We start from the raw sequence: 26,738 nt of genomic DNA, 5'->3' as shown, positions 1-26,738 counted from the left end.
TTTAAAGTGAGAGTTGCTGCGGTAACCCTGACTTAGGATGAAGGAGAATCAGCTCTGAATCTTATGTATAAGAATGGAGCCTGATCATTACCAGGGTCATAAGTCCTGGTTTTAATGATTTCTATTAAGAAATAATAGTATTTTTATTCTTTGAGAACTCATGCATACATAGAATGTATTTTGATTATTTACCCTCGCCCCTCTCTAAGTGTTCTCTAGTTTATTATATACCTAACCCCTAAAACAACTCATATTTCCCCATAAACTGTCATGTAAACCATGGCTCTTGAACAAAGAAATAAAAAACATATTTGATAAGGCTAGTGTTCTATGGGGAGCACTTAGGATGTCTCTCTCCTCTTTGCTGATGATGTCTCATGGATTAATATTTAGAGGATTTAGGCAGGACAAAATACACTTGCTTGTTTATATGAATTTTAGTGTAAAATTGAATAGGGAAAAATTTTAATACAGTTTGATTTACAGATCTAGATTTACAGATCTAGTTTGTTTTATTATTGTCTAACCTGGGACCACTGAGTCAGTATATATGTATGTATGTGTCTCACACACACTCACACACACACGCACATACACAGACACACACACGTATATGTAAGCTACACATTTTAATGTATGGAAACATAATCAATGAAAAATAAAACCAGTGTATTGCTAATATTTTCATGCTACCTGTCTATGGAGGCATGCAACATAGACATTGTTACTGTTTAAATGAAGATACTCAGTTTTCTTCATAGGCAGTTTTGCCAAGTTTGAATTTGAAGGGAAACAAGTAGTTAGCTTGACTGAGATATGAAGAATATAAAACAAATACGTGTGATGATGGCTGTTCTCACACCCTAAAACTGAGGCCATTCAGCCATGGACTGTGTGGACTTTGTGGACTGTGTGGACTTTGCGGATTTTGTGGACTTTGTGGACTGTGTGGACTGTGTGGACTTTGTGGACTGTGTGGACTGTGTGGACTTTGTGGACTTTGTGGACTGTGTGGAATGTGTGGACTGTGTGGACTTTGTGGACTGTGGTCTTTCTTTAATTCCAGCTTCCTTGTTTTCATATTGTCCTCTTGGTTTTATAACCCAGACACTGTAGTCCTTATTTTTATAAATCAGGACTCAGTATTTTATTTTATTTTATTTTGAAAACACCGAGTCTCATAAGAATAGATGAAAACCAGATGTTGCCCTGTTTGGATGTGTTTCCAACTCCAGCAGTCTGCTACTGACTCTAATAAAGCTACTGAAGTACAAAATCTGACTAACGTACAAAACCAACTCAATATTATAAACATTTGGGGGGATTCTGTTCTGTTGAATCTTATCTTTCTTTTTCCAACATGGATATTCAGGGACCCAGAATATAAGACAGAGTTTTAGAGTTCTATTGTAATTAATTATAGTTCTTTTCGTGTTTCTGGACATAACTTGTATTGTGTAATATGAGCTCTTTATGATACTACCTGTAACTTTGTGCATTTCTCTCTCTCTCTCTCTTTTTTTTTTGTTGTTGTTGTTCAGTTTCCATTGGCTTGTTACTTACCTTTTAGAACAGACTGGCCAGTTAGGCACTAACCTGCCTGTTTCCATCTCCTCAGTGCTAGGATTATGAGTATGGGCCATCACCTCTGGCTTTTTTCATAGGTTTTCATAGGTCCTTTGGCTTGTGTGTCAATCACTTTGTGACAGAACTCTCTCTCCAGCTCTATTATGGATATTTTTTTAAAGCATAGTACATAACATTGACAACTCTACTGAAAAATTACTTTTGCATTTTTTTTTTTTTTTTTCCTTTTCTTTTTGGTTTTTTCAGACAGGGTTTCTCTGTATTGCTTTTGGGCCTGTCCTGGAACTAGCTCTGTAGACCAGGCTGGCCTCAAACTCACAGAGATCCGCCTGCCTCTGCCTCCGAGTGCTGGGATTAAAGGTGTGCGCCACCAATGCCTGGCTACTTTTGCTTTTTGAACAGAAAATATAAACTGAAGACTTATCATTGGGTCTTTCTTCCCAAGGCCCACTCTCATTTTCCAGTCCTTTTACTTATATCAGCAAATACCCTGAACTTGGGTACTGTTGTTAACTCTTTTCCTTGCAGTCAGACTGTTTGTTCTTAATTCTGTTTCCACACTGAATTACCCACAAGGTGCTTGTGCTGTGGAACTTTTTTTTTTTTTTTTTTTTTAAATAATATTCTATGCAGATTTGTCTTTATCCTATTTTCCTAGAATCAGAATGTGAGAATAAGACTCCTGCAAGTGTCTTTTTAAAATGGTACACACAAGATTGTGAGTCATGCAGGGTTAGGAAGCAGGGGGAGAGCAGTTGGACAAAGATGTGATTTCATGGGGGATACCTCCCTTCTTGGATCTAGCAGGAAGCTTGGGAACAAAATGGCAACTTCCTTTATTTTGCCTTGAATTAGGGAACTGGACTTTGCTTCCCTTGTGCTGTTTTTGGTGACTAGCTCTCTTGGAGGGGCTAGGTAAGGAAGGGAAGCAGCAGGGTGGGATTAGAAGGTAGTTTCTTTTGGGTCCACCCAAAATTGCTAGTGCGAACCTTTAGGAGCAGTGCAGGCCCTAGGGGTTTGGTGTGCTGGGTACAGGCTGGGCAGCAGCCTATTGTGAGGGTTTTGCCCATACCTGAGGCCTCTGCTTACAGGGTTGTACTCTGTTTTTATTAGGGCTGGCTTGTCCTCTGTGGTCACCATTAGTCCTCACTGACTGCCCTCCATTCTGTTTGACAGTGGTTTTCACTTATCTCTCTGCAGCCTCATCAAATTCTTTTTGTCTGTTTGTTGCCAATGAATGCTATTATATCTACAAAACCCACTTGGATCCTCATCTCCTGCTGTGCTAGCTTGCTGTTCTGTACCTGTGACAAAACATGGACCAAAAACAGTTTGGGGGAATGAAGGGTTTATTTGGCTCACAGGTTACAGCCGATGGCTGAGGGAAGTCAGGACAGAGACTCAAGGCCAGAGCCAAAGCATGAACTGTAACAGAGACCATGACAGAATGCTGCTTGCTTGCTGGCTTTCTCCCCATGACTTGCCCCGTTTCCTTTCTTACACAAACAGGATCACAAACCAGGGTGGCACTGCCCACAACAGCTGGGTCATTAACCAGGCCAATCTGATGGAGGCTGCCTTACTTAGGATTTATTTATTTATTTATTTCTGTGAAGAGACACCTGCTATGAAGGGAAGCATTAAATTGGGGCTGGCTTTCAGTTCAGAGATTCACTCCATTATTGTCATGGAGGGAAGCATGTCAGCACCCAGACAGACGTGGTGCTGGAGAAGAAGCAGAGAGTTCTATTTGGAAATTGGCAGGAAGAGCATCTGAAACCTCAAAGCCCACCCCTTGGTACACTTCCTCCATCAAAGCCTCACCTCCAGTAATGTCACTCCGTAGGAGCCTATGGAGTGATTTCTTTCACACCACCACAGAGGCATTTCCTTAATCGAGGGTTCCTTTTCCCAGTTTGTGTGTCCAGTTGACTAAAAACTCACTAGCACACTTGTCTGTGGTCTCTCCACTGCCACAACCTACTCATTTTCCCTCTCTGGACTTGAACAAAACAGTTGCTCATTTCTGCATTCAATTGCATGCTAGGTACAATCTGAAATATTCAGGCTAATTTCATGGGTCATTTACAAATAAACCTAATTAGTTAATGGTCGTACCTGGTGCTGTCTGTTCTTAGGCTAATTATCCCATGAATTTTAGCTCTCCTTCTTCGTCTATAATTTGTGAAAGCAATACCATGCTTTATGCACTATTTATATTTGATGGTAATGTAGAAGTTTGTGTTTTAATGTACAAGGAATAATTATTTGGTATGTCAGCATTGCTTAACAAAGTTAGAATTATGTTTTTATTACATAAATATTTATTGAACTTTACTACAACACAGGCATTGATGTAGATGTTGTGAACAAAACAGACCCTCAAAAATGTCTTCCCTCATAGTGATGTCTGTGGGCAGACAAAAGTCCAGAAAACTGAGTGTATAACATGCATTGATGGCAATAAGTACCATCAAGGGGGAAAAGCATTCAGGGGAGATGGAAAGTGCAGATGTAGAGATTGTTATTTAAAATGGTGGTAAGGAAAGCTAGACTAGCTTATTGGGCCTCTGGAGCTCCGGTAACTGAGGCAGAGGGACAAGATAACACATTTGCTTTTCAGAGCACTGTAAGTGAAGGCAGTATTGTGCAAGGTGAAGTCAGAGTGTAAAAAGGGGGCAGAGGTAGATAGAACCTGTAGGGGTCATTATAAGTTTACTAGTGTAATTTACATTTGTTTTTAATCCTGTAGGGGAGGAAAGACATGAGAAACTTCTGGAAAGTTATAACTGCTAGAGCAGAGTTTGGGAGATAAAGTGACTTTGATACTGAAAAAGGGAAGGACAAACCATGTTTTTTTCCACATCTTGCTAATGGGCTACTACTGTCTCTTTTGCTTAGCCAGATGAAGACCCTTGATGCTAGCTAGATTCCTACCTCTGTCCAGGAGTCTATAGAGCATGTCCTTGTGTATGAGACAGAGAGAGAGAGGGAGAGATCACAATTAAAAGAAAATTATCAGCAGTTTTGTATGTTGTTTTATTTATTTATTTTTGCTATAAATATTACATAGCCACTATTTTTTAAAGTATTTCATTTATTTTATTTTTCTTATTTTACATATCAATTCCAGTTCCCTCTTTGTCCCTGCCTCTCCCCCCATCCCATTCCCCCCCCCACATACATACTCCACATGTAGGGTGATGCCTTCCTGGAGGGGTCATCTATATCTGTCAAATCATTTGGAGTAGGGACTATTTTTAAAAAGTAATCTTATCCTAAAGTTAAAACTTAATTATCATACCATGAAATTTAGAATTTAAGTAAAATTTAAGATTTAGAATAAGAAAAGAATTCTTGTTTGATATGATTATTGTGCAGATACTAATCCATATCTTGTCCAGGTTTTGGAGCATATAATAAGGAAACAGTGTGCTTCCGTAGTAACCTTAAAACACTCAGACTTGACTCTTGTTCTTCTTAGGTATGAATGTATAAACTTGTGAGAGATTTTCATTTCTATCACACCCTTTCCCAGAATTGGATTATTTATTCATTTATCTTTTCTGTGTGTGACTGAAACTGATTCCAAGAATACTACACTGGACTATGAAAAATTCTACTTAAAATTACTTCTCCAATTAGAAGGGATTATTTCAAAATACCAAGTCTGTTTTCTTTATGGTTTTTATCTAAGACAAAGAGGTTCATTTTAAAAATGGCATTATTTCAGTTAATGAATGAAGACAATTCTACACCAGTACTACTGGCTAAATAAAGTTAGATTCTACGAGTAAGACTTTTAAACTGCTTCACATTTCAATAGTTCTCCACATGGGGCATGATAATAAACTTGCTACTAACTGTATGATTTGGGGAAGGTCACTGAACTTCTGGGCCTTAATTTTCTTGACTATAAAATGAGGTCATTCACGATTTCAAAATCCTATTTTTGCAGTAAAACATCTAGTTCTTTCCTGGTCCTTCAACTGTACAGGGTAAGTTCCCTAGAGCTTGCCACTAGATCAAACCAATGTCACTTGCTTGTCTTGGCTGAGAGAAGCAAGAACTTAGAGGTTTTTCAATGGAGCCATCTTCCACTGTGCCAGATTAGCAAAGAGACTTGGAGGTGAAAGGCACGTTAGATAGATAGTACTTCATCATCAGAGCGTAGCGTACACTTTCATCCTTGTTTGTTAGTTTTTAATTAGGCCTGTTGGGACCATGGAAAATTTATGTATGGCTTTTTTGTTCTTCCTTGCTTTTCCTTAGTGGTTGCATGTCTGGGGGTTCTTTTTTAATCTTTTGTTTTTCTTCTTCAAATTTCACTTAGTGTATAACTTGATAAGATTGGAAACAAAAGGTCTAGAAAGGCTGAGTTTTGAAAAATATTGATGTACTCTTTTTCTGTCTCCTCTGTCTATATCCTTCAAGAATCAGCAAAAAGAAAATTGTCAGAGGTCCAGTAACTACTATTAATGAATGACAGATTGGAATAATTTAACAGGCACATTGAGTTACACGAAAAAAAGAGAAAGTAGCCTTGAACCAGACTGAAGCTATTAGTCATCTTCTGTTTTGTTTTACTGGATTGCTTAATACCCTGTTACTGTAATGTACGGCTTCAGCCCTACATTAATTTCACCAAGAGCATGGAGGGAGGTTTTTTAGAGAGTTACAAAGCTGGTTTGTTTTTCAAATCAAGAGTTTTCAGTTCTATATCTGGAGTATTTGAACTGAAACTTAAGTGAGGTTCTTCCCTTTCAGTAACTGGCGCGCCTTACTGTATGGAGCGCTGTTTTCTACTTGTCTTCTCACATGTTTTTCTAGTACCTGTTCTGCAACTTGACATTTACTTGTTGGCTGTGTTTCAGAGGGACTTTGTGATTACATCCCCACTTAACCACCATCACCATTTGGAAGTGCTGTGTAAGCATGTGTGGCCATTTGTTTTGTGAATGACTTTTCATACACACTACTTAACGCTTCAAAGTCAGTCCAGTAGAGGTTGGTGTTAGCATGCCCACTCTTCATAGTTTGTGTGATTTGCCTAACAAAGCAGTTTCAAAGGCTTTGCCTCAGCCCTCCCTGCCTGTCTTTTAAGAAACAGGGTCTCACTGTGGAGTCTAGGCTGGGCTTCGACTCATGATCTTCCTGCCTTGGCCTGCTGGGATTGTAGGCATGTAACACCATGCCTGGCTGCCATCTTTACTTTTCTTGTAGCAGGAAGCTTGGTGACTGGACGTATTCCTCCTGTATACTTTAAAAGATAGCATAGGAGCACAATAGGAACAACTGGGTCTTTCAGTTGAAAACCCTTTCAGTTCTGTACAAAGAGTGTTTTGGTTTCTCTCACTTTTCAGTAACCCACTTTCGAGAGTAGAACCCCATTGTTTTCTTTGGGCTTAGAAGGACCTTACAAGCACATAGGCTAGCCAGCCCTTAGACGGAGTATTTGGTGGTGGCTCTGTGTATTCGGTTGCCCACTCCAAGTTTGAATGTTACTTTTCTCCTAGGTTGACTGTTCTGCTAAATTCATATTTCTGTATTAAAATTTGGAATTTTTTTAAAAGTAGGTTTTCTATATGTTACTATGAATAGCCTTGTGTTCAAGAGTTAAAAAGTATCCTTTAAAAAGGACTATTTGCTTATTATGACCTGAAAAGAGATTATTCGTCAAACATAGACAGTAAAGTGTCTTATCTTACTTATCTGTCTCTTTGTTTAATTCAGCAGTGATAAAGACTGTTGGAAATAAACATGAAAATTCAGTATGTTCCATTGTTGAATTATCAGTAGTGCTTTGACCACAATTAAACCTGGTAAACATGAACTTCACATCTTGAAAGTGTGCAAGTGTTTTAAACATGTAGTCATTTATTGTTCAGAAGTAAAAAAAAAAAAATAATCAGTTTTATTATAAACCTTTGGAGGAAAACCCCTAGTAAAAAATTACATTGTAAGACTTGTTCTTCATTTGTAAATGGAACACCACAGTTTACGGAAGTTACAATGAAATAAAGTAGAGAAAGAGCCTGTGAAAAAATTCAGGTATTTTTCTTTCCTTTGCTCCGTCTTCAATTGAGGAGTGTTAATGCGGCATGCATTGTAAAATTGCATGGAAGTCATGTTTGTTTTGTCTCCTGGAAACAATGGGTGTGACAGGAAGAAGATAAACGAAAGAGCTCAGCTGGTAGGCACTTCTGAGAAAGAAAGATGCAAGTATTAGAAGATAGGGTTCTTTAATTTTCACACAAATGGTTTTTCCCATTAAAAACTTTTTCAGAGAGTGCATGGTCACAAACATCTTGCTTATTGCCTATCCACTACTGCTGTGGTTCACAATTGCTGTCTTCACCGGTGATTTATGTCCCATCTGGTAGGAAAAATAGTGATGCAAAGAGAAACCAGTACACGCCTACTTGCTTACTCTGTAAGCTCTCTTGTTCTCATTAGAGTTAGGGTTCTCCTCCCCTGTGGTCAAGTCACAAAGATGCACAAAAGGTGACTTTCCTTCTTTCACTTGCCCATCTTTTCTATTTTTCCATGAAACACAACATTCCTTTGTACTTCCTGTAAAGTGATTTCCTAGGTAACATTGAAATCAAGTAACTTTGTAACTTCTGGACTGTGCTTTTATGAAATGCTTAGAAATAATTATGTTTTAAAATCTAGTCTTTATCAATATGCTACCATTAATACTAAGACTTAGTTGGAAAATGTCAGTGTTTGTTTAAAAAAAGAAATGTACCTTTTCATCAGTTTTACCTTGTGACTAGCAGCTTAAAGGATAGATGGTGCTTTGTAATGTTCTCCTTTAGGAAGCTTGGAGTGTTCTTTACTGGGATAAGTCCTAGAACATGTTACATGCTCAAACGAGCACAAGATGCCATTCAGAGGAAAGGCTTCCTGGAGGGCCAGTTTCTGAGCGATGAAGAAGGTACCTCATAGCAGTGTGTCCTGAAGCAGTGTCTCGATGACAGATGTCCACCAGGACAACTAGACACATCGATAAAAACAAAGGGAGTACTTTTAAAGTCTTAGGACTAGTAGCTGTTTGGTCTACACATGACTGTTTAGCCACAGAACTTGGAGGAAGGTGAAGAGAAACTAGGGGTAGAGACATGTCACACAGGGGGCAGTAATCGAGGACTTGTGAATACTAATTCCATAAGCCACCCTATCATCCATCTGTTAGCTTTTCATATAACCCCAAACAGACTGTTTGAGACTGGAGTTAAATAGACTATGGCATCAGTGTGGAGACAGAGGCAGCTCCTAGTGTGATGGTCTCTGCGCATAGAAAAGCAGTCCTCATATTTGCTCCCAGGATCTCTAGCTTATTACCTAAGAACTTAACTTTTTTGTATGAAGCATTTTTTGGACAACTCTTTCCACCGCCTTAAGATAGTTCTGGTTTTAATGAACAGGAGATAGTGCAGTACTGTTTTAAATGAAGTGTAAGGTGTCTACACTTATGCACAAGTGTCCACATTTATTTGAAAAATCCGAATATATGTCATGGATCACTTGTGAAAGCAAACAAAACAATTGTGGTTCAGGTTGTGTTGCCAGGCCAAAAATATTTCAGGCCCTCAGAATGTCAGGGGAGGAGAGGAAGTTCATGAAGCATGAGGGTGGAGAAGAGTGTTTCCTGAGAAAGACAGTTCACAGGGCAGTTGGAGGAGAGTAACATAGGCATATTCTCCTGGCTGGATCTACTTGTCAGTAGATTAAAAGGGGTATTCCGTAACACTGGATCACACCAAGTTAGTCTAGTCTTTATTATCATTTCAAATTGAAAAAGGAAGCTCAATAGCGTTTTTAGGTGTAAAGAGCTATTCCCACCCAGGGGTGTTCCCTGCCTGCCATCCTGGTTGAAACAGAAGACGCCCACTAACTACATAGTCACTGCCTTGAGTTGTAGAGAATGCCACTCTTTAAAATGTAGCAATTTTTGCTGCTATTGCCTTATGAAGTTAGAATTGGTTCACAGGAAGTTAGTAGTGAGACAGACTTGACATTCTTCTATCTTTAATGTCAATAGTCTCCTTTGAGTTCCAAATAAGCCTCTTTGCCCATAGCTTAAGGAACCTTTGAAAGGGTTGAAATTCAAGCCATTCCCAACTGTTCTGCAGTGGCTACTGTTGCTATTATAGTCTCAAAGACTGAAATAGCTCAGGCTTAGAGGAGGTGAAAATTAAAAAGGCTTGATTGGCTGTGTTAAACACACGTGGGGCAGAGTATTTATACTGTCAAATTGTTGTCTAAAATTGCCTCTATTTTCCAAAAGAGAAAAACAAAAAAAGGCAGCTTTAAACTATATTGCCTAAGGACTCTTTTTCAATAACTACTTTTTCCTTCCATGATCCCTATTGGCAATCTTTCTCTGAAATCAATGCAAACTTTGATTTTTGTTGGGTAATTCAGTAAGAGTCTGTTTTCATATTATATTAAGCATTCAGTTGATAATTCTAAATTGAAATCCCCCTCTTATAATGGAGTTCCCTTTATCTTGGCTCTTTTGACAGACAATGCTAACACTGTTTTCCTGGGAAACTCATCCTGTTACAAGAAATGCAAGGGACTTTCCAGATCCTTTTGTTTTACTGGAATTATGTTATATATACTAGGCTTTGAAACAACAAATTACTTACTAGTCCTATGTGCTTTTGTTACCTGAAAATATTTTTGGTTATCCAATTTATTCTAAAACTTAAGCATTTTTGTGTTTGAAAAAATAAAACTAGTCTACTGCCTTAAGAATTTAAATCTCTTCTTACACTAAAATAAAGAATAATATGTCTTTTCCAGATTTCAAATACTCTGTAATGTTGGTATAGTTTCATTTTCTAATGTGAAGCCTGGTTCACTGTAGTGTATCAAAGATTTACTCTAAGGCATCAAAAATGAATTGTGAATTTTGTTCTGATGTTGTTTTATTTTTTCATGTAAATTCCCTTGCTGTGTGATGTTTACTGTTGAAGCTATTTTAATAGTATAGTATGCAGAAACCCTTTCTTTTTGTTTATTCATTTGAGTATGCTCATGTTAATTATAACAGTATTTGTGTTTCTAAGAACTTTTGATGATGGTTTTTCTTCGGAACTGTGAGGGAGAACATGTTAGAGTTGTTGGGAAGCTGTCTCTGTGTTGTTTTGGGTGTAGTGTAAGACTTTCCTAAGTGAGGAATATTAAAGAAGAAGGCTGTCTTTTCAAGATACTGAGCTAAGAACGTTGTATGCATTCGCCATTTAACCTACAGCATTAACATTCATGACAAATGCTACCTTATAATAGTTCATATGTATACAAACCAGAATTCAACCTTTCCTTAATGTAAATTATTTTTCTATATTAGTATTACTACACTGTCTTTTTGTTTGTCTGTTTTTGTTTTTTTAAGACAGGGTTTCTGTATGTATCCCTGACTGCTCAGGAACAAACTCTGTAGACCAGGTTGGCCTCAAACTCATAGATCTCCCTGTCCCTGCCTCTGCCTTCCCAGTGCTGGGATTTAAAGGTGTGTTCCACCACCACTCAGTATTACACTACCTTTTAAAATATAGAATTTGAAATGTAGTTCCTCTAAAAGCTGCTTGGTTTTTAAAATATACAGTAGTTTTGATATTAAATATATTTCAAAGGAGACAAAGTTTTGCAGTTATTTGACTTTCTGCATTTTAGTTGCATGGGTTATACTAGCAAGGAGTTAGTGCTGTTTGAAAATTTTTAATTAGAAGCTCACAAAATATTCTAGCAGCATGATTACTTCTTTCATTCAATCAACAGCCCCAATGAATAGATTTTTGAATGAGTTAAAGCAGCTTTTTCTATGGAGTAGTTTATCTGTTGAATGTAAAGGCATGACCAGGTTCATGTATAAAGGTGTCTTAGATTTATAGCACAAACAGACTTCGGAAGCCCGTTCCCTATGGAGGGATACTCTTTCAGCCTAGATACACGGGGAGGGTGTAGACCCTACCCCAAATAACTTGACAGATTCTGATGATCTCTCATGGAAGGCCTCACCCTCCCTGGGGAGTGGATGGGGGATGGAATGGGGGGAGCAGTGGGGGGGCATGGAAGGGAGAGGGAACTGGAAATGATAGGTAAAATAAGATGATTTATAATACATACATACATACATACATACATGCATATTAAAGAGTTAGAAGAAACAGCATCAGCCGACTTCATTGGTTTCTATTTATACTTTGAGGAAAAGTTGTGAACTTCCTCCTAGTTCTATGACAAGTCAGTCATAGCACAAGCCCCAGAACTGGAGTTAGGCAGAGGAGTAGCAGTGAACAGCAGATAGGTATTAGCCTTGTGATCCTGACCTTTGTACCTCTAAGGTACCAAAATGTCCTCTCAGTACTCTGTGTCTGAAACTTGAATAAACCATATGTAATTGAGTTGCAGAAAGGCCCTAGGTTCAATACCTAGCAGACAAATAAGTAAGTGAAACTAAGGTTTAGTAATGATGATTAGTATTTGTTACTGGTCGCGCAGAGTAAATGAGAAACCCTTCTCTGTGCCACACACATCTATTATTATTATTATTATTATTATTATTATTATTATTATTATTATTATTTTAACTCCTTGAGGTTCAGTTGCTATCACTGGTGTTGTTGTTGTTGGTATTCACTTACTGAGCTGATGAAAAGGGTGAGGGTCGTGTCTAAGCAGTCTGCATGTGATCACAGCTGGGATGTAAAACTCGGGTACTCTGTCTGCTGCAGTGCGCTGGGTGGAATAAAGGAAAGACCTAGAAGCCAGTTTCTCAAGCGTAGGTAGCACTGCCAAAGGCCCGCCTCGGGTGGAGAGCTGTAGCAGAGGGCTGGCTCCTGGGCCCAGAACAGGTTGAGTGACTTTCTGCTGACCTTTGTCCTCCCTGCCTCCTCCTGCTGCTCATCTTCCATTTAAAACTCGGCTCTGCTGTTTTGTTTGGTTTTCTCTTTTTTCACCTCTTATTATTAACACTCACTTAACAGATAACCTGCCAAGTTGGTGTGGCCCTGCATTACTTGCTGTTCAGATAGAGGAAGGGAAGAGCTCTTGCTCTGCAGGAGTGTATGGCGGGTAAGGGCAAGTATGTTTGCAAGCCCTGTCCCCGTGGAAATGGGAGAAGGGCTGTCTAAATGATAGCAGCTTCTGGGAGAGCCATTCATCCTTTGTTATGCTTGTCTTCCCATTGTATTCACAGAAAATAATTTGACATAAATCCGTATATGCTAGTAAGTACTCCAGCTGCCTGGTTTCCCTAGGATTAGACTTGGCCCCTTAATTGATTACAATTGATGATTGATTGATTGATTTTACATCCCAACCACCATAGTTTCCCCTCCCCCCCCCAACTCTTCCTCCATTTCTATTCAGAAAAGGGCAGGCCTCCCATGGATATTGACAAAACATCACAAGAAAACTCCCAGAATCAACTAACATGGGCCATGGGCTCATAGTGGCTCACAGAGCCTGAACCAACAACCAAGGAGCCTTCATAGGACTGACCTAGGTCTGCTGTTTACATGTGACAGTTTATAGCTTTGTCTATCTTGTGTTGACTCCTAACAGTTGGAGCAGGGCTGTCTCTGACTTCTTTACTGGGTTTCGGGGTCCCTATTTCTCATACTGGGTTGCTTTGCCCAGCCTTAATACAGGGCGAGGTGCTTAGCCTGATAACCTGGCCACTAATCTTCTCTCTGTACAGGTGCAGAATGCATCACAGCACCCAAGAGACCCCCTCAGTTTTCCAGACTCTTATCCTTAGGAGGAAAGGATCTTATCTTGAAAAACCTCATTAACACCTGCCTTGTGCCTTCCGTCCTGTGGAGGCAAAGGTCGTCCCTGTCATTTCAGTGTCTGCTTGGCATTCCTTACATACTTCCTGTCTGCTAAAATATCTGTTGAGCGGAGTACAGCTCTCGATGTGCAAATCCGAAAGTACTTTTTATCAGGAACTAGGAAATCAAAGAAGAGAAGTGAATAAGGTCACTGAGACGTGAAATTGTGGTGAGCGGTGAAAACAAGAGCTTACTTGGACATCCACACACAAGCCACTTTCGGGGAGAGCAGTGACTTATGCTCCCCGAGCTTATACATGGATCGTTGTGTCCTTAGTCCCTTTTGTCTGTCACCCACCGAGGAGTGAGGTTAATTTTCCTTTCCACTCCTACCCATCTTGAGAACAGAACTTCCGAACCATTTCTGCCCACCTCTTGGCTGATGGAGACTGAGCTTTCCCTCACCCAGGTCAGCCCTTGTCCTGGGAGTGTGCAGCTCACCTGTCCTTCCTTGGTTCTCGTAGACAGGGCCACATTCAGCAATGATTGGAGGAAACTGCCACAATAGGATGTTCTCCACATTCTACCTTCACCTTCCAGTCTCATATGGCAGATGCCCTGGGCAGAAGGCCTAGGTGGGTTCTTCTCTTTCTCCTGTTTCCATTTTTATTGGTTATTTTCACAAGTGACTCTAGTGAGGGTAATGCGAATTTAAACAAGAGATTCTATGAATCAGAAACTCTGAAGTTTAGATTATAGGGAGCTTGAATTTGTTTGTTTGTTTTGTTTTTTTAAGGGGTTGCGTTTCTCATTTGCTACCAGTTTCTTTTAGGGCATAGCCCCACAGAGTCAGTCACGAGTTACCTTCTCTGTGAGAAGGGATTTGAGGTCATGACTACTCTGTGAACATCTCATATTCCTTGAGCATCTTACGGTTGTGGTTGGAAGTTGTGGTTTAACGTGTTAATGGGTTTTCTGTATTAAACTATTCATTGTATTTTTACTAGTTTCTATTATTTCTCCTGACCTCTTAAATACTTACTTTATCCATTTAATGGGTTAGGAAAGAATCTTTGTAAGCTTACCTTTAGCTTAAGTGAATAAAATAACATGATAGGAAAGGGAATTATTTATCATTCCTAAAAAAATATAACATAACCATTATCATTAACTTAAATAGGACATAAAGCATATTTTTGTAATTTATTTCATAGAGAAGAAACATATTTCCCACCTCTGAGAATATAAGAGAGTATTAGTTATTAATTAAGAAAATGCTTCACAGATTTGCCTGTAGGTTAGCCTGAGGGAGGCTGTTCTTCATTTGGGTTTCTTCTTCCTAGGTGACTAGGTTTGTGTCACAGTGACAGCCGAAGCTAACAATGACATGTGCATGGTTAGCTCTCCCGCAGGGGAAAAGGCATTGCTTTGACAACAGCAGACTTGTTTTTCTTGTTTAGTGAAACTAATCAGAAACAGCAGACTTTTAATCCTGACTTCATCACATCCTGGCCTTGATGAACAGATTTCCCCGGTTGGTTTTTATCATTTGTTTACTCTTAAGATGGGAAACTGGTTTATTGTAGTTACTTTTGGGGGTTGGGGACTCGCTTGTAGTGCTGGTAGTTGAACTCAAAGCTTCCTACATGCTAGGCAAGTCCTCTGTCACAAAGCAGTTTCTTAGGCCTTAAAGCAAAGTTTTAAACATGATGTTAAGACTGTATTGTTGAAGATACCTGTGTTATTTGGGTTTCTCTAAAGGAACAGAACTGATAAAATGAAATATATACATACATGCATACACACACACTAATGATTTATTATAGTGGCAGTGGCTGATAAGCTGTGGTCTTGGTGCAGCCATGGCTGTCTCCTGATACAAAGTCCAAGAATACGGTAGTGTTCAAGTCCATGAGACTGGATGTCTTAGCAGTCCCCATACAGTGCTGGAATCTCAAGAATTCCTAGAGAGCTGCTGGATGTCAGTCTACATTAGAATCCCACAGCCCTTCAGTGAAGGAAGACCTCAGGACCAGGGTAGATGAACTTGCCAGTGAGAGTGAGGTCGAGTAGGCATAAAAGCAAAAGCTTCATTTTATAGCCTTTTATGTAGGCTGCCACCTGAAGGTGTGGCCCAGACTTAGGGTAGGTCTTCTGATCTCATGAGCCAATCAAGAAAATCCCTCACAGGCATGCCCAGCTTGCTGGGTTTTACTTGGTTCCAGGTATAGTCAAACTGACAACAAAGATTATCCATCACAAGATAATCTCAACTGACAGAACGTGGGGAAATCATGCTGGCACTGACAAGTTTCTGACTGTACTTAAAGCTCATTCCACAAGTTAAACCCATAACTGGTACTATTACTGTGGTCAAGAATGTGTGACTGGACAGGGCAGGACCGGCCACTTCTCTGCTAAATGAACATAGTCTTAAACCAGCTCTTGTGACTTACCCTGTACTCATAGATTAGTGCATTGCTCAGCCCTCATCAGGGAAGCTTCTTGCAGTAGCTTGCAGTTAACACAGAGACTTGCCACTAGTCAAGATGCAGAGAATAAGAGATTGTACATCTTACATAGGATATCTGTATTACATCCCTTCCTCCCAAGGCTCAGGAATTAATACATAATTGGGGGTGAAAGATTGCAAGAGCACGAGGCAGTGGATAAGTATAAGGAGATAGTGTTTTCTAGACACAACAGGGTAGCTAAACATACGGATGCACCATGATTAGAACAGCATGCATAAGACCTGTGCCCGCTCAAGCCAGACAAACCCCAGTATGAAGCAGGGAGATGGGCAATGCAGTCCTACCCCTAGCTGAAGAGGATAGCTTCTGGGAGAAAGAGGTCAGTTTTCATTAAGGGTTGCCTCCTAGTAGGTTGAACATGCTCCAGCAGATTGCCTCACACCCAAGAGTTATATGGGCAGCATAAATTAAACAGGTTGGATTTTTTTTTTTTTTTACATATTGGTCCCAGTTCCCCCTCCCTGCCTCCCTCTCTCCCTTCCTGCCTCCCTCCCTCCCTCCCTCCCTCCTTTCCTCACTGCCTCCCTCCCTCCCTGCCTCCTTCCCTCCCTCTCAGAGGCACTTCCACCCCCCCCCCCCACACTCCACATATAGGGTTATGCCATCCAGGAGGGGTCATGTAAATCTGTCAAGTCATTTGAAGTAGGGACTAGGACTTCTTTCCTGTCTCTAGGTTAAGGGAATATCTTTCCATGGGGAATATGCCCGTAAGGTCCTTTTGTGCACCAGGGATACATCCTGGTTCCACTGTCTGAGGTCCCTTAGACTGCTGCTCAGTCCTTCTAGCTGAGACCCATGTTCAGGGGGTCTGAGTCAGTCCCATGCTGGCTTCCCAGCTATCAGTCTGGGGGCCCGTTAGCTCCTCCTTGTTTAGGTCAGCTGTCTCTATGTATTTCTGCAACCTGGTCTTGTCCTCTCTCTCTACAGCTGGATTCTAGTTCGACTCAATATTTAGTTGTAGGTGTTTGCTTCTGTTTCCAACAGGTATTAGATGAGGGCTCCATGGATAAGTTAGTTGATGATCTCACTATCTGGGAAGGGCATTTATGGTAGCCTTTCCACGGATGCTCAAATTGTTAGTTGCAGTCAGTCTTCTAGGTCTCTAGACATTTCTTTGGGTTCAGTTTTCTCTTCAAACCAATAATGGCTCCCTCTTTTATGTCCTCTCTCTCTCTCTCTCTCTCTCTCTTTCTCTCTCCCCCTCCCCTTCTCCCCCCTCCTTCTATTCCTCTCCTGACTCAATCTTCCTAGTCCCACGTGCTTTCTTCTCCTTCCCTTCTCTTCTACTTCTCTCTCTATTCACTGCCTCCCCCCCCCAGTTTCCATGTGCTCTGGGGAACTTGTCCCTTTCCCTTTCTGTGAGGGACCTTATATGAATCTCTTAGAATCCAACAGGTTGAATTTTTAACAATTACGACAGCAGACAAGTTAGGTAGGTAAGGAATGGGGGCGTGGATCTGGGAGGAATTAGAGGGAGGATGAGTATGATAAGAATACATTGTATAACATTTGCAAAGAATTATAAAATTCAAAAACAACAAAATCAGAGTGAATCTAGTTTTATTTTTTGTGTATGGGTGTCAGCATGTCTGTACACCATGTGCGTGCAGTGCCTGTGAAGGCCAGAATTGGGCATCAGATCCTCTGAGATGCCACATGAGTGGTGGGAATTGAGTCCAGGTCTTCTGGAAGGGCAGCTGGTACTCTTTAATTTAATGTGTGAAGTGGGGGGGGGGGCTTATGTTTGGGGTCATTCAGTAACATCAGTAAAAGTTTGCTGATAGATACAGTGTATGGATGACTCCAAATCTGCTTTGTATCTGAGTGACAAGTGTTTATTGCCTGTTAACAATACTTAATGACGCCATCCAAGCAGGCCTCTTTCATCTTGTTCCCGTATCTCTGTGTGCTAAACTTCTAGAGACAGAACTGGTAGATGAGGTATGTCTGTAGAAAGTACTTTTTTTTTTTTTTTTTTTAAAGTAAAGCAATTTTTCAGCAAATGACTAAATACTCTCATATGAAACCTCCTCACTGCTTGTGAGTATGAAGCTTGGGAAGCATTTTGTTGCCCAGAGTGCAAATGAAGATCAGTTAAATTCACAGCATCATAAATGTGATCAAGGGCAAATGTGAACATGAATGATACTTCGTACAAATATTAACTTAAAGCAATCAAGAATGTAGGAAACTAAGAGGGGTAACCAATAGAAAAAGGGCAGTAAGACTGATATTATGTAGGCCCTTAGCATCTCTGAAGGTTTTTGGTTTTGTTTTTGTTTTTCTCTGCTCATAGACATAGTTCTAAGATAGTGGGAAGTTCAGGATTTACATAGTGAAGAAATTGAAACAAAACAGAGAGCATGACCGGATGAAGGGCATCAAATCACTGTGCAAGGCTTACAGGGAAGTAGGTATGTCCTGAGGAAGACTAGACGAATTCCTAGCATGCTTTTAAAGCAGAGGCCCTCGAGTCACTGGTAGAGTGTAAATGGGCACTTTATACTTGATTTGATGTCTCTTAGTTCACCTCTCAGTTCATTTCTTTTACCTTCAGCTTAGAAAAACATTATAAAAGCAGTCCAGCTTTTTTTGTCTCATATTGAAAATCAGAATGTGTATGAGTTGTTTCTACTGGAACTACTCAAATGTAGCTAATATCTCCTCTGTTCTCTATAGTGGCTCTCTAAATGAGTGAGGGGGAGTGAGAGTTGATGCAGTGCATTTCTGTCTTCCTGGTGGTAAAGAAATATGCTTAACGTTGGGACCATGCTTCTACTTTCAGATCATCTTTATAAAACTATCATGGCACATACACTTAAAAGGAAATAACACATCGTACACCTATGTGAGGACACAGTGTGGCTGTCCCTAGACCTTATCATTACTTCTCAGAATAACTTTGTTGTATTATCCCCAGTGCCATGCTAGCTTAATTGATGTAATTCAAAGTGTCCCTCAAAGACACCATGAGCTGATAGAGCGTTGATGACATGTAGGCCTATAATCACCTAGTTCGAAACCCTAAAAACATCTTGATTTCTAAAAATTAATTGTGAAATGCAACTGTGTCCAACAGAAACTTCTGTGCCCATGGTGCGAAACTAAATAGCTTTGGCATTTAAAACTTAATGATGCTTAATTATTTCTCAGTAAGATAATCCATCGTATCTGTGTGTGTGTGTGTGTGTGTGTGTGTGTGTGTGTGTGTGTGTGTATTGTAAGCTAGAAAGAAACTCATGAAATTAATATGTAACTTTTCTTGGAATGTCACCACCCAGGCTGAGACTAAGGTATTTGTTAGAATAAAATTAATTAAATGCATGTAGGAAGAACCTTTTAAAAGAACAGGCAGTCGTTAAGAGAAGGGAGGCTTGAATTTTATATTCTGATTTAAGACTTTAGATGAACAAATACAGCCCCGAGAGCAGTTTAGAAGTGATAAGGACAGGAATATAAGCTAAGGGCTGTGGGGAAATGTGTGACAGGCAGCCACACGTCATCTTAAGCCGAACTAGGAAAGATCATTCCTATGCCAGAGATTTTGTTAGGTGAGGGAAATGTAAATGGCTTTGTTGTTCTTTTTCAATGAAGCTATTTAATGTTTTGACAATATGCTTACTGTACGCCTGTTTTCTGCCAATGATGTTGGCAAGTGCCATAGAGTGAAAAGTGAGCCTTCTGAGATTGTTAGATGTACTCTTTGTGAGGTCTTGACCACAGCATTCCCCTTTCGGTTAACATGCCAAAGCCAAACTGTAGGAACTTATACATGATCAATATTTCAAAAGACATTTAGCCACTCCCAAAATAAGACCCAAAACCTTGACTGAGTTTGACGAGTTTGAAATGGACGACTAGTATCTACCCCAAAGGTAATGTTCTGAACTATTCAGGTCCTTGAAAAGACTCACTGCTTGTTGAACTGTATGATACGTTTCTAGTGTTTATAGCAACGTTTTGACAAACAGGTGATGTTAAAATCTGCATGAGCATGAGAATTTAAATCAGTGCACTGGTTATGTAACTAGTCACCTGTTCATGTATGAACTGTGACAAAAGTCACTAAGGAGAGCGGGAGTTACTCTCTACAAAGAAACACGGGCTGGGAGAAGCTTCCTTTTTCCTGAAGCCTTCGAAGAGGCTGCTGATGGGTGATTTTTTTCCCCCCTGTGTATGTATTCGTGGTTATTTAGATGTTAAGTAGGCAGAGATTGCACAGTCATGTTTTAGCTTTGACTCTGACTGAAGACTGAAGATTAATCATTTTCTTAGCTGCTACCTAATTCCTGACAAGAGTTTTTGCAGCTGAGATGATCTGTGGATACACACACACATTTTTACTACTTTAGTTGTAAAACAGACATTTTGATGACTGTTTTTTATGTGGTGCTGCAGTTAGCTGTTTTCAGAGTTTGGGGAACTTCACTCCCAGCATAAGTCATGTATTACGTTTGGTGACACTGCTTCTTGACGGTGTAGTGTAATTCTACTAGTTTTCACATGGAATGATAGAGATTTGCCCAAAAAATTGTGGCCAATATTCTTGTGGTTGGAAAAATTGGGGGTGGGGGGAATGTATTGTTTAAAAAGCCTGCATGATGAAATAGATTATATCTGAGACTTAGAGTCTTTAAAATAGACTAAATTCTAGCTCTTTTCTTTGTTTCTGTGTTTGAGGCAGTGTCCTACTCTGTAGCCAAGGGTGGCTTGAGCTCTTGATCGTTTTATGTCAGTCAGCCCGCAAATTCCGAGACTATAGGCACCTCACCCAGCAAGAGTATTCTACCTCACAAATATTATCTACTCACATTTAAACTCTGGAGGGCCAGTGTTGCTTTTGACTTCTGACTATGCATAATATGACTGCAGGAGGACATTTTTTGATCATCTGAGTGAAAATAGATATAAAATATCTTAGATTAGCTGCCTGTTCAAGGTGGAGATATTTTAATATGTAGTTTTCATATTAACATAGAGCAATAATGTGAAATCCTCCTTATGAGAACTGCATAAGGGAGTGCATCATGAAGGAAAGGACTTTTTCGAACTTTAGAATTCTGTTTATAAAATAGTGGTGTCTGAAATTGGCTAAAAATACAGAGATGTAGATGTAGTACCTGTGCAGGCACATGTGTGATGTGGTCACAGAATCTGGGGAGGACAGGAAATAGTCTTTGGAGGAAATGCCTGCCTCAGTCAGAGTGGCCAGTGATTTTTCTTGGCATTTATTTCTGTGTTTCTAAGAAAGAAACTATTACTAACTCCTAAATGATCAATTTGATTTACTTCTGACATCCTCTGTGGATAGGTGAGTATCTTCCCCTGGTCTGATGTCTATCTCTACAATAGAATGCCTGTGTCAGTGTTGGGTTCAGTCTCCAGCAAAACAAAAGTTTACTTGAGTTTCATTTCCTTTTTCCTCTTCTCAGGCTGTCATTTGAGGATGCTTTTTTTTTTTTTTTTTTTTTTTTTTTAAATAGTAATTTCAAAAAAGTCCTTACTAATTCTCATGGCAAATCATGAGAGATTTTGGCATGTCAGTTCATGGGACCCACAGAAGGCACCTGCTGTTGTGAGTCCAAAGGAGTGTGTAAGCATGTCCACACAGTTTTGTGGACTTCCTTAGTATTCTGTGCTGTGTGCCTCGTCACTGAGCTTACCATAGATTGTGTGCTCATGAGGATCTATACATTTGTAGTCTGCCTCTTGCATGTTAAGAAAACTCAGTTTTCCACAGAGCAGCATCTATATGTATGACATTAGAGGAAGAACTAATTTGGTAAGCTTATAGTTATGAACACATTTCTAAAAATTTTGTAAAGTAATTTCTTCTCTTTACTCTCTCAGTGTTCTCACTACACAATGGTCTTTGCTAATCACTTTATCATAAAAGTCACTAAAAGAGCAGTTCTCAACCTGAGGGCCATGACCCCTTTGGGGGTTTTGAATGAATTTTCACTGGGTCCCTGAGACTATCAAAAAACACAGATACTTACATTATATTTCATAACAGTAGCAAAATTACAGTCATGAAGTAGCATTGAAAATAATTTCACGGTTTGGGGACACCACAACACAAGGAACTGTATTATGGGGTCACAACATTAGGAAGGTTGAGAACCACCAAACTAGATAATCTCATCCCTTTTTATTTACTTATATTTATCAACTTTCTATTATTTGTACATAGTATTCACAATTTTGTATTTCATCACAAGTGATGGAGAATTACATTATCCTTTTCTCAACTATCACAGTCATCCCTGTTACAAAGGCTATCTTTCAGAAAAAGAAAGATAAGGAGAACAAGAAGATAGGCCTGTGACTCATACCTGATATCCCTGCACATAGGAGGCTGGGGCAGAAGGATTTGCATGAGTTCCAGGCCAGCCTGGACTGCAGTTTGAGGTCATAAGAGCATGTCTTAAGGAAAGAATCTCAGTATCATCTAGAGAGTGCAAACATATTTTAGTACATATACTTCTGGACTTTCCTCTCTGTGTGTGTTTCTAGGCACGTATACAAGCACACATACACAGAAATATCTGTAAACACATATGCTGCTTTTTCAGCACATCTTCAGGAAGACAGGCTCGTATGACTGCTGTGCCAGCTCATGAAAGAGACAACGTTAGCCACATAGTCATAATTTTGTGTAAGAGCATATTATATAAGAGTGTACAGAGTTTTAAGGAAGAAACATTTTGTCACTTGTAGAAAGCTTACCATCTTGCTGTACAGTGATACTCTTTGTCGCATGTCAAAAGCAGGTGGAGGTGCTGTCGTCTAAACCATTTGGAATTCAAAATATCTGTATAGTTTCAGATTTTGCAGTATTTGTAATTTCGTATTTTGGGATCAGAATTGCTTAAATGGTAGAATGTTTGCAAACGTTCTATGCATCTGAAGACCTTTGAAGTTGAGACACTTACTTCCAAGGATTTTTGATAAAGGACACTCATTGGGGGGGGGGAGAGATAGAGAGAGGGAGGGAGGTGTTTTCTACCTTTCCTAGTACATCACCCAAGGATGCTATGATTTTATTTGTTTTTCACAGCATAACTTGAATGATTTCGAGTACAACCAAGTGTTATAATACTAACCTTATGTGAAATTAAAAAAATAATAAACGAAGCTTTTAGGTTTGATTGCTGCTTTAGTTTTATTCTAGGTAAGATTATGTAAACATTGATTCTTCTGTTGTTTTCTATAAAATGGCCTATTATTTTCTGGGGGATCGGAAAAAATAAGTCTTTGTAAATGGATGCTGATCTTGGGTGTTCGATACCTAAACCTAGCAAATAGTTGTGATTACATTTCTTTGTCTAGAGCAGTGGTTCTCAACCTTCCTAATGCTACAGCTTTTTAATACAGTTCCTCATGCTATGCTGACTCCTAACCATAGATTATTTTTGTTTCTATTTCATAACTGTAATTTTGCTACTGTTGTGAATTATGATGTAAATGGCTGTGTTGTCTGGTGGTCTTAGACAACCCCTGTGAAAGAGCTGTTCAACCCCCAAAGGGAGTCACGATTCACAGGTTGAGAACCATTGGTCTAGAACATTTCATTTGAGTAAATTTGTCTGCTGTATTTGTAGACTAAAAAAACTCATATTGTCTAACTATGATTTTAATTTTATTAGGAATTCTTGATAGTTTGATAGAGAATTTTCCATTTTGAAAAGTAAGTAAAAATGGTTTATCATGACTAAAGTTTGTACTGTGTAAAGGAGTTCTGGATGGTCTATTAAGGTCTTTGTCTTCTTTTTTGTTGTTGTTGGTTTTCTTTGCCTCTCTGACCACTGATGAAGAGCTTTTTCAGGTTTCAGAACCTGTCATACTTGTTAACTGTCTAACTTTATCAGACATAGATTACAGAAGATATCATCAAGGGTACAGACATTTGGGGTATAATATTCTGAACCACATCTTCTGCTACTGCTCTCTGTCCATGCTCTACCTCTGTAAATGTTCCTTATAAGTAAATAGTCACTTTTAGCCCCTTTCAATTATATTCTAAATCCATTAACTACTAGTCTCCTCCACAGAATTCACCAAGCCTGGTGAGTCATCCTACATCTTGTTTTCATAGAGACACAGAAGTATAAGCATATGCTAGTGTTTGCTTTGGGGTAGTTTCCCCCCCCCCAAAAGATCAGTGAGATGCTGGAGTGCATGCAATCTTATGTGACAGAGAGCTGAAACAAGGCCATGGGTGAAAACAGCCGAACTCTTAGATGTTGTGCATGTCAAAACGCGAACAAAGATTATAATGCAAGTTCAGTTTTCTGTAAATATGGATCCCATCATTAATTGAGGCATGCAGCTCACCACAGTCTTGGGTGTGGTCCATGAACACAGCTGCTGCTTTGATCTCTAATTATTACATTTTATTGCCATGTATGACTGGGCTTTTGGGTTATAACTAGTGATGCAAATGAAAGAGAAGGACATGTTGGGTATACAGAAAGAAACTTAGAGGTTTTTGGCTTTGCTGTTTGTAACATCTTCATACTTTTTTTTTTTTTTTTTCATAAAACAACACAGTTGGAAGCACTTTGGGAGAAAAGTTGACATTGTGGTGTTTTTTTTTTTTTTTTTTTTTTTTTTAACACCCCCATGGGGATTGGGAATCACGTGTGTTTTCTCATAAGTCCTGTGGTAGCTCCTTTCTGTTTGCTTTATTTTTGAGATGTTAATATAATTTTTATCATTTCTACTTCCCTTCCCTCTCTCCAAACTCTACTATATATCCTTCCTTGCTCTCTTTCAAATTCATGGCCTCTGTTTTCATTGATGGTTGCTCCCAACACACACACACACACACACACACACTCTCTCTCTCTCTCTCTCCCTCTCTCTCTCTCTCTCTCTCTCACACACACACACTCTCTCTCTCTCTCTCTCTCTCTCTCTCTCTCTCTCTCTCTCTCTCTCTCTCTCTCTCTCTCTCTCTCACTCTCATATGAACACAGCCCACCCCGGCTGTATAATGTTACTTGTGTGTATGTTTTCAGGGCTCACCATTTGGTATTGAATAACCAGTTGATGTATGCTTCCCTAGGGAATAGTTTCTTATCTATATGCACTCCATTTCCGGTCCATAGCCCACATTGCACTGAAACATTGTCTGCATGCCATGTGTGGGGCTCCTAGGTGACTCCTTGTATCTAGAGTTCATGTGAGCCCCAAAGGAAGTACAGAAGAGAGTCACACAATTCTCAGAATTGTGTGCTCAGAAAAAATGTTTTCTCTTATGTAGCGCCATAGAAACAATGAGCATAGCCGCCGCAGCCCTGATATTTTAGAAAATGATACTAGATTTTACAAGATTGTATTGTTTAGTGTTAGTCTTCTCTCATAAAAGACAAAATGCTAGAATAAAATTAATTATAGCAGTTGTTCGCATTCAGCATCTCAAATTATGGAGATTGGTTAATACAGCTGATAGTTTACTTCTGTGGAAAATACTGCTCTAAGCCCATCACAGTCATTTTGCATTTAGTTTTCAAAATAGTCCTGTACAGTAGGTAACCATTGTTATCATTCCCTTCTGATTGAACAGTCAGTAAAGGGAGAACATAGGATTAGAATCTAGGCAATCTTCTTTTAAACCTGGTGCTACCCTGGACAGTTTGCTGTGGCTTTGATAACAGCTTATCAAACCACCTGGGTGATGAAAAGAAACACTGTTGGCTTTTCCCTGAGGCCAGTTTAAGTGTTAGATTTTCTCCGTAATCTGTTCCGGTTCTTCCTTCTCCTGTCTGAGAAATACATAACAGTAAAAAGTGAAACAATTAGTTAGTGCAAACAGGTCGACAGGATAAAAAAGAGAAAGAAAAAGAAAATGTATGGCCCAGTCTATGTGAAAAAGATACATGTGCTCTGAAGAGCTTGAAGAGACGTTGAGGACCATTTGATGGTGTCTTCCCCGACCCAAGTTCTGAAGCAGCAATACTGGCGCCGAAGGAGCATCACTCCTGCATGGCCATTTTAGTCACACATTGTACACAGCAGATATAGAATTATAAACTCACTCTTAGTATTTGGAAAGCACATTTTAACATGTATCTTTTTTATGTGCATGGATGTTTTACCTTTATGTATGTCTGTGTACCATATGTATATGTAAGTTAGCCATCTAAAAGTTAGTTTCCCTTGTCTACGTTTTCAAACAGGAAAGCTCGGTTTGCTTAGCTATGCATTGTGTGTCCCTGCTAAAGGACATCCATGTGGGAACAACACATAGACTCTGTAGTCATCATTTGTGTTCTTGGCAGTTATGTCAGAAGCAGATTTGGTAAGGATAAGCTTTAAAGATGCATTTTGTGAAGACCCTTCTGTTGCTAAGGGTGTTGTCGCGTCTGTTTATTATGTGCATTTGAGTTTATTGCTGCATGCAGTGTTCTTCCAAAGTCAAAACTAGTTTGCTGAGGCTTTACATGGGCGTTGTTTCAGGACAACTCTGAACATTAGCGTGTACATGCTATCAGCCAGAGCCCCAGTTTGTTAAATGTCCATAAAGCCGCTGTCTCAGCTCTGTCTTTTCTCAGCTCCCTGCCTTTGAATCCAGATTAGTGCTGGTCATAGGCTCAAGACCGGTATTCCCACACCCTGCCCACTGACAATTTCAGTTTTGTAATGAAGCGGACTAGAACCAAATGTATTTTGATGGGCCACACATGAAAGTGTGTATTTTAATGGTTCATAATTTCAGTGGGTGGATCATGACATTGCATTGTGACTATGCAATGACTATGCATTGTGACAAAAGGTTTGGACACAGTTGTTTTGGGGTAGAACTAACTACTCAGTTTTTTGT

General features: G+C 39.5%; 1 protein-coding gene across 5 annotated transcripts in view; it reads left to right on the top strand.

Annotated features, from left to right (window-relative positions):
- The window catches only part of Pdlim5 (PDZ and LIM domain 5), a 157,978-nt gene that overhangs the window by 47,579 nt on the left and 83,661 nt on the right, over positions 1 to 26,738 (top strand). The gene's annotated exons all lie outside the window — the stretch shown is intronic.

The sequence above is a fragment of the Phodopus roborovskii genome, unplaced genomic scaffold (assembly GCF_943737965.1).
Source record: "Phodopus roborovskii unplaced genomic scaffold, PHOROB, whole genome shotgun sequence".
NCBI classification, from domain to species: domain Eukaryota; kingdom Metazoa; phylum Chordata; class Mammalia; order Rodentia; family Cricetidae; genus Phodopus; species Phodopus roborovskii.
Note: the sequence above shows the minus strand (reverse complement) of the source record. Positions and strands in the feature narration are given on the sequence as shown.